Source organism: Trachemys scripta, chromosome 2, assembly GCF_013100865.1.
Source record: "Trachemys scripta elegans isolate TJP31775 chromosome 2, CAS_Tse_1.0, whole genome shotgun sequence".
Taxonomy (NCBI): Eukaryota; Metazoa; Chordata; order Testudines; family Emydidae; genus Trachemys; species Trachemys scripta.
Window position 1 is genome coordinate 257,607,839 of NC_048299.1, and position 8,602 is coordinate 257,616,440.

Here is an 8,602-nt window from a genome sequence, read left to right on the forward strand (position 1 = left end):
TTACATCCTGTTATAATAATTTTGGTATTTTAGATTTTGATGGTTTGTATGCTCATCATCCTACTGTGTTGGATTAGAAGAAGGTTTAAGCAGCTAAAGTATATATAATCTTTGAATATTCAACCTTAGAGAGGCAGAATCAGGGAAAGTAAGGAATTGTGCCAACAAAAAGAAAAGCTTGCTTGGTCTCGGAGGAGAGTCATGAGCTAATGTTGGACAAAATCGAGCGCCCACTGAACTCACTAATAAGATTAAGACATGATGGTTAGATAAATAAATCTATCAACTATTAAGGAGGGGAATGATACTGGAGATTTTAAGCTGCTCTATACTAAATCTTGAACATAGCACTAAAAGCGTTATGCTGGTATGATTAGCTGAAGATAGGGGAAAAATTAGTAAAAATAATCTGAACTGATAAAGAAATAGAGTGGTAGCTATACACCATAACATTGAGTTAAAGAGAGTGACAATTGGAATGTGAATATGCATACTATAGGGGAGAAGTAATTGTTTATATTTTGGTATGTGTGGAATGTTGGCATGAGTAAGCTGTTTGGAATGTGGCCATGCAAATAAGTAGAGAGAGGAGCATGCTCAACAGGAAAATGGGCTAAAGGTTGCTTGGGCACTAAGAGCAGAGTAAAGGCTGATCTGCTCAGTAGAAATCTAGGGGAAAGGTCACCTAAGTAGGTCATGCAAGCTTGCTCAGTGTGACTATAGAGTAAAAGTTACAATAATAGTACAGACCACAATATTTGGCAGAACATAATAGTAAAACACACCATAATATTAAGAAACAGGCCCAAACCATAATAGTCACTAAACATATCATAATAAATGGGATACCATAATATTTATTATGATTGACAGCTGAAGGCTTGGACAAATATGAATGGAAAGTAAAGTATGCTAATATCAGGATTGAAAAACAAGCCAATCAGAAAGGGTCTGATAGCTGGCGAAAATAAATATAAGGCAGAGAGCCCGAAGGGATTTTTTTTTTTTTTTGAGTTATTCAAATGGTTGGAGAAGATGTTAGGGAGGAGATAGTGAAACAGGAGATTTTGCTTTTAGCTTCTCTGAAAAACCTTGCAGCACCTTGGACAGAGATATGAGGAGAAAAAAATACATCAGTCAGAGGGGTTTAAAACATCGTGAAAATCACCTCTCCAGATCTGAATAACAATGGTGGTGGCAATGTCATAACACTTTAGCTTGCGTGAAACAGTAAGTTTTAGGAATAAGGCTTTAGATAAATAATAATTAACGATAGTTTATAGGAAAAAATCCAAAATGGTGGCCACACTGATTTTATATTAGAAACTTTGAAAATGGAGGACACAGACAAAATTGAGCAATAGCAGATAGGAAATAGGGGTGAAATACAGTTCAATAGGTATAACTCAACTCATTCTAAAATACCTGAAGGGTAGGAGGCTGATCAGCTCAAATGACAGGCAGAGCTGATTGGTTGAACAGTTGACACCCAGGCAGGGAGGATCCATGCTAATTAGTAAGCTTGAGACAGCAACCAATCAGAGAAGGCCAGAAACTGAATAAAAGAAGACAGCTGCTGGGCTGGTGTGTGTGAGTGTGAGCTGAGGAGAAGGAAGAAGCAGAAGATTTGAAAAAGAACAGCAGTTGGTGAAGCAGAAACAGTAGCTGAAGAAGCTTCAGCAGCCTCTGAGGCAGCAGCAACAGCCGCGTGGAGACATCAAACCCAGCTTTTCTTTTATGACAGAGCAGAAGGACCATTAAGACGAGTCAGAGGCAGTGTCAGTTTGATTTTCTGTCTAATTTTAAGGAATGACTGGGTTGTTACTCACAAAAAATCTAGGGCACCCTGCCTATACCCTCCTGAGGATTCAAGGCGTGATCCAATCAATTTACGTACCCCCACCCTTTCCCTTCCCAGGGCGCAGGGTGTAAGGCACCTATCCTTACCCACGGGGCTCAGGAAGAAACCTGGTCAATTTAAGTACCTGCCCTTTCCTTAGGAGCTCAGGGCTCTACAGGTCTGCGGAACCTTTTCCCAGTGAGAGAACCTTACACAGCTGTGTTCTAAACATCTTTTATTAGCAACACACACAAAATACATATACCAAGCAAATCTCTTATGCTCACCACCCCCAATGTACAGACAAAATTCACCTGATGGCCAGTCAGGATCCTCTCTTCTGGGGGTTTCCAGCGATGCCTCTGCATGACATGGTTGTGCAGAGGGGTCAGAGTTCTAGAAGCTTGATGTTAAATTCCAGTCCAGAGATGGTCCCCATAAACCACTGCTTTTTTTGTTACATTATATAGGTAAAAGTAGCTACCCTCTTTAACTTCATTAAAACCTATCACATTATTCAGCACCCCTAGGAAGGGCCTGGGTGGTTGTAGTTTTTGCAACAGACCAAGAAACCAACAAAAAGCAGCTGCCGTGAGAGCAACAGCAATTGCAGCAACCAAAGCAGCAGTTACACTGACAGGGAAGAAGGTGCATTGACAAAGCGGAGGGAGAGAAGCCTATGGAGAATAAGAATGCTAGCTATAGTGTAAATATAACATAGAAATAGTATTAATGAGTATCTGTATGTACATCGGGATTAATAAAGATGTGTGTTTGTGTTATGAATGTCACATTGTTTTACATGTATAAAGTTTAAGCTCTAACACTGCTGTCAGCAACTGCACATGGCTGATCACCGTATGCCGGGTGAAAAACTTAGTACCATTCTAATTATATGACATTGCAATTGGGATATTTTAAAATCTGTATTAAGGAATTGTCTTGTTTAGATTACATTATAGCCAGGGATCATCAGTGTGCTACTGTAATAAAACTGTGTCAATCAATCATATCGGAAGGCTGTATCCATGTCCTTCCACGAGTAACGGCTGAGGGTTTTTTCTAAAAGGGAACCTCTAGTAAACCCAGGTAATTCTTCTAGGGCAGGCCTCCTTTCACCCTGCAAAAACATAATAGGTTAATAGGCCAACTTGAGGGGAACCTCTGGTAAACCCAGGAAGGGGCAATATATTGATGAGCTACTCTGTGGGTACCCTAGATCTCTTTTGGGGGGTAACACAGGATTTAGTGCCAGTCTATAAAAAAAGAAATAAGGACCACCCAGGGAATTACAGACCAGTCAGCTTAACTTCTGTACCTGGAAAGGTAACGGAGCAAATAATTAAGCAATCAATTTGCAAACATCTAGAAGATAATAAGGTGATAAGTAACAGTCAGCATGGATTTGTCAAGAACAAATCATGTCAAACCAACATGTCAACCAAGCCTTCTTTGACAGGGTAACAAGACTTGTGGATAAGGGGGAAGCAGCAGACGTGGTATATCTTGACTTTAGTAAAGCTTTTGATACTGTCTCCCATTACCTTCTCATAAACAAAGTAGGGAAATGCAACCTAGATGGAGCTACTATAAGGTGGGTGCAAAACTGGTTGGAAAACCGTTCCCAGAGAGTATCAGTGGTTCACAGTCATGCTAGAAGGACATAACAAGTGGGCTTCCGCATGGATCAGTTCTGGGTCCGGTTCTGTTCAACATCTTCATCAATGATTTAGATAATGGCCTAGAGAGTACACTTATAAAGTTTGCGGATGATACCAAGCTGGGAGGGGTTGCAAGTGCTTTGCAGGATAGGATTAAAATTCAAAATGATCTGAACAAACTGGAGAAAGGGTCTGAAGTAAATTGGATAAAATTCAACAAGAACAAATGCAAAGTACTTCATTTAGGAAGGAACAATCAGTTGCACTCATACAAATTGGGAAATGACTGCCTAGGAAGGAGTACTGCGGAAAGGGATCTGGGGGTCATACTGGACAATAAGCTAAATATGAGTCAACAGTGTAACGCTGTTGCAAAAAAAGCAGGCATCATTCTGGGATGTATTTGCAGGAGTATGGTAAGCAAGACATGAGAAGTAATACTTCTGCTCTACTCTGCACTGATTAGGCCTCAACTGGAGTATTGTGTCCAGTTCTGGGTGCCACATTTCAGGAAAGATGTGGACAAATTGGAGAGAGTCTAGAGAAGAGCAACAAAAATTATTAAAGGTCTAGAAAACATGACCTATGAGGGAAAATTGAAAAAAATGGATTTGTTTAGTCTGAAAAAGAGAAGACAGAGAGGGGACATGATAACAGTTTTCAAGTATGTAAAAGGTTGTTACAAGGACACGGGAGAAAAAATTTTCTTCTTAACCTCTGAGGATAGGACAAGAAGCAATGGGCTTAAATTGCAGTAAGGGAGGTTTAGGTTGGACATTAGGAAAAACTTCCTGTCAGGGTGGTTAAGCACTGGAATAAATTGCCTAGGGAGGTTGTGGAATCTCCATCATCGGAGATTTTAAAGAGCAGGTTAGACAAACACCTGTCAGGGATGGTCTAAATAATACTAAGGCAGGTCTTCACTACCCGCTGGATCGGCGCGTAGAGATTGATCTATTGGGGATTGATTTATCGCGTCTCGTCTAGACGCGGATAAATCAATCCCCGAACGTGCTCCCTATCGACTCTGGAACTCCAGATCGTGAGAGGCGGAAGCGGAGTTGACAGGGGAGCGGCAGCGGTCGACTTGCCACCATCCTCACAGACAGATAAGTCGACCTAAGATACGCCGACTTCAGCTATGCTATCTTAGGTCGACCCCCCGCAATGTAGACCGGGGCTTAGTCCTGCCAAGAGTGCAGAGGACTAGACTAGATGACCTCTCAAGGTCCCTTCCAGTTCTACGAGTCTATGATTTATTCTAATTTATACTGTAGGACAAACATAAAACGTGCATAATATGGTTTTACCATATTGTATGCTAATATCTTTTAGGCGCTCAGGTGAGAGGGAAAATGGGAGCTATTTCTTTTTTAGGGCCAGATGTTCAGCTGGGGTAAATTGGTGTAGCTCTATTGAAATCAAGATGCTTAAAACTAAGCACGTGCTTAGGACCTTTGCTGGATCAGGGCAAGAGTTCGCAACATTTTGAAGGATTGAGGAAACTTGACCACAGTCACACAGAAGTCTGTGGCAGACCCAGAAATTAAATCCAGATCTCCTGAGTTCCAGTGCAGTGCCTTAACCACATGACCCACCTTCCTCTTTGAAGGATGTCTTTGAGGTCATCTGTGCTTAAAAAGTGCTGCTTTCACTCAGCTTTCCATCACTTAGCTCCTCTTCAGTGCTGTCTGCTTCTACTCTTGGCTAATTATTTTATGTATCATACCTATCTAAATATGACTGTAAGCTACTCAGGGCAGGGACCAATTTGTTTGTAAAGTGCCATATATGCCTATGGTATTATATAAATAAATAATAAGACTAATAGCGCTGACTCTATATATAGGATCTTAAATGTCACACAATCTTCTTAACATCAATCAACCACTTTATTAGCTGCCAGTGAATCTTGCAGATTCACATCAGCCAGTTTCAGTTGGCAGCTTAGCTTCAGGTGACAAAACATCTTTTCTTAGTAGCATAAAAATAAATCTGGAAGCAAAGAAAAATCGGAAGAAATATTACCTGCTAAAAAAACCCAAATAATACAGTTCAAGAAAGAGATGTAGGATTGGGGGGAAAATCCATAAAGCTGGTGATGATTCAGAAGTCCGAAAAGATGCTGGATTCACGGCTACTGACGGTGATATACTGGACATTAGGCAATACGCATGTCATGTCATTCCAAGCTGGTTGTCTGAACTCCTATTCCTTTTGCCTCCTTCTTTTTTAACTTGTCAGTGGTGGGAGCATGTGAAGAGAAACTGAATTCCTGATCTGACTGATAGCTAGAGCTACACCAAGTGGGCTGTGAGAATGAAGTAAGCTGTTTCACCAGATGAATTGTTAAATTACATTAAAAATGGCTTGGTGTAGGGTGACCAGACAGCAAGTGTGAAAAATCAGGACAGGGGGTGGGAGGTAATAGGCTTCTATATAAGAAAAAGCCTCAAATATCGGGACTGTCCCTATAAAATGGGGATATCTGGTCACCCTAGCTTGGTGTTTGATTCATTTAATAGATTCTGGGGCCATTGTGATCATCTAGTCTGACCTCCTTGTAACACAGGCCATAGGGATTCCCCAAAATAATTCTTAGGACACACCTTTTAGAAGAAACATCCAATCTTGATTTAAAAATTGCCAGTGATGAAGAATCCACCATGACCCTGGGTAAATTGTTCCAATGGTTAATTACTCTCACTGTTATAAATTTACATCTTAACCCGTCTGAATTTGTCTAGTTTCAACTTCCAGCCATTGGATTTCTCTGCTAGATTGAAGAGCCCATTTTTAAATATTTGTTTCCCACATAGATACTTATAGACTGTAATCAAGTCACACATTCACCTTCTCTTTGTTAAGCTAAATAGATAGAGCTCCTTGGATCTGTCACTCTTAGGCATGTTCTTTAATCCTTTACTCATTCTCATACCTCTTCCCTGAACCCTCTCCAAATTATCAATGTCCTTTTTGAATTGAGGACACCACAACTGGACACAGTATTCCAGCAGCGGTCTCACCACAGTGCCAAAATACAGAATTAAAATAACCTCTCTACTCCTACTCGATATTCCCCTGATTATGCATCCAAGGATCTCATTAGCCCTTTGGGCCACAGTGTCACACTGGGAGCTCATGTTTGGCTGATTATTCACCACAACCCCCAAATCTTTTTCAGAGTGACTGCTTCCTATGATAGATTCCCCCATCCTGTAAGCATGGCCTATATTCTTTGTTTCTAGATGTATACTTTTACATTTAGCCATACTAAAACTCCTATTGTTTGCTTGTGCCCAGCATACCAAGTGAGCCAGATTGCTGTGTATCAGTGACTTGTCGTCTTCATTATTTATAACTCCACCAATTTTGTGTCATCTGCGAACTTTATTCAGTGATAATTTTATTTTCTTCCAGATCATTGATAAAGATGTTAAATACCATAGGGCCAAGAACTGATCCCAGCAGGACCCCACTAGAAACACACCTGCTTGATGATTCCCCATTTACAATCACAGTTTTAGAGCTATCAATTAGCCAGTTTTTATTCCATTTAATGTGTGACATTAATTTTATATCTTTCTAGTTTTTTTAATCAAAATATCACTTGATACCAAGTCAAATGCCTTACAGAAGTCTAATTATATTACATTAACATTACTAGTTTTATCAACTGAATTTCTAATCTCATAAAAAAATCTAGTTACTTTGACAGGATCTATTTTGCATAAACCCATATTGATTTGCATGCATTACACTACTCTCCTTTAATTCTTTATTAACTGAGTCCCTTATGAGCCACTCCATTATCTTTCCTGGGATTGATGTCAAGCTGACAGGCGTATAATTACCTGGGTCGTTCCCCTGTTTACCCTTTTTAAAAACTGGCACACCACTAGCTTTCTTCCATTCTTCTGGACCTTCCCCAGTGCTCCAAGACTTATTGAAAATCAACATTAATAGTCCAGTGATCTCCTCAACCAGNATTACCTGGGTCGTTCCCCTGTTTACCCTTTTTAAAAACTGGCACACCACTAGCTTTCTTCCATTCTTCTGGACCTTCCCCAGTGCTCCAAGACTTATTGAAAATCAACATTAATAGTCCAGTGATCTCCTCAACCAGTTCTTTTAAAACTCATGGATGGAAGTTATCTGGACATGCTGATTTTAAAATGTCTAACTTTAGTAGCTTATGCCTAATGTCCTCCAGAGATTTAGTGGAATGGAAAGAGTTTTATCATATGATATGACTATATCAACTGTTTTTTCCCCAAATATGGAACAGAAATGAACACTTCTGCCTTTTCTGCATCATTATTGTTAAGTCTATCATTTCCATCTAATAATGAAACAATGGCATTGTTAGGGTTCGTTTTGTTCCTAATAGACTTAAAAAAACCCCTTCTTATTATTGTCAGCTCTACGGAGCATAGATTTCTCCTTGTGTCCCTTGGCTTCCCTTATCAATTTTCTACAATTCCTAGCTTCTGATTTATATTCATTACTATCAGCTTCCCCTTTCTTCCATTTGTTATATATTATTAATATTTTATTGCTGCCTTCACTTCATTTCTAAATCAGGTTGGTTTTTTAACCAATATGCCACTGTTAGCACCAAACTAACTGGAATGCAGTTCCAGTTTCAATTTTCAATAAATTGCAAATTCAGGCCACGATTTCGAAGACGATTAGTGTTTTGGGGTCACTCAGTTTTGTATGCCCAACTTGGGGGTCACCTTTCAAAAAGAGCTGAGATTTTCATAGGTAGATGCCTGGCATGTTATGAAAGTTATTGCAAATTGGGCATCTTAAAACCAAGTCACCTCAAACCGTTACTCAGCTTGGGGAAAATCTTGCATACTGACCTACCATCTTATGGGGTGGGGTGGGAAGAAGTGAAAATGAAACACAGGATATTGTTTTACAAGGTCTGCTACCCACATTAGTAGAATAAATACTCAAGCCTAATCAGCTCAGAAATCCCGAGGCCTTGTGTACACTAGAAAGCTGTCCTGGTAAAAGTTCTGCGGCACTGTGCCACCACCAAAGCTATTTCAGAAGAGTGTGTTCACACTTGGCTGCTTCTGCCACTGCATTG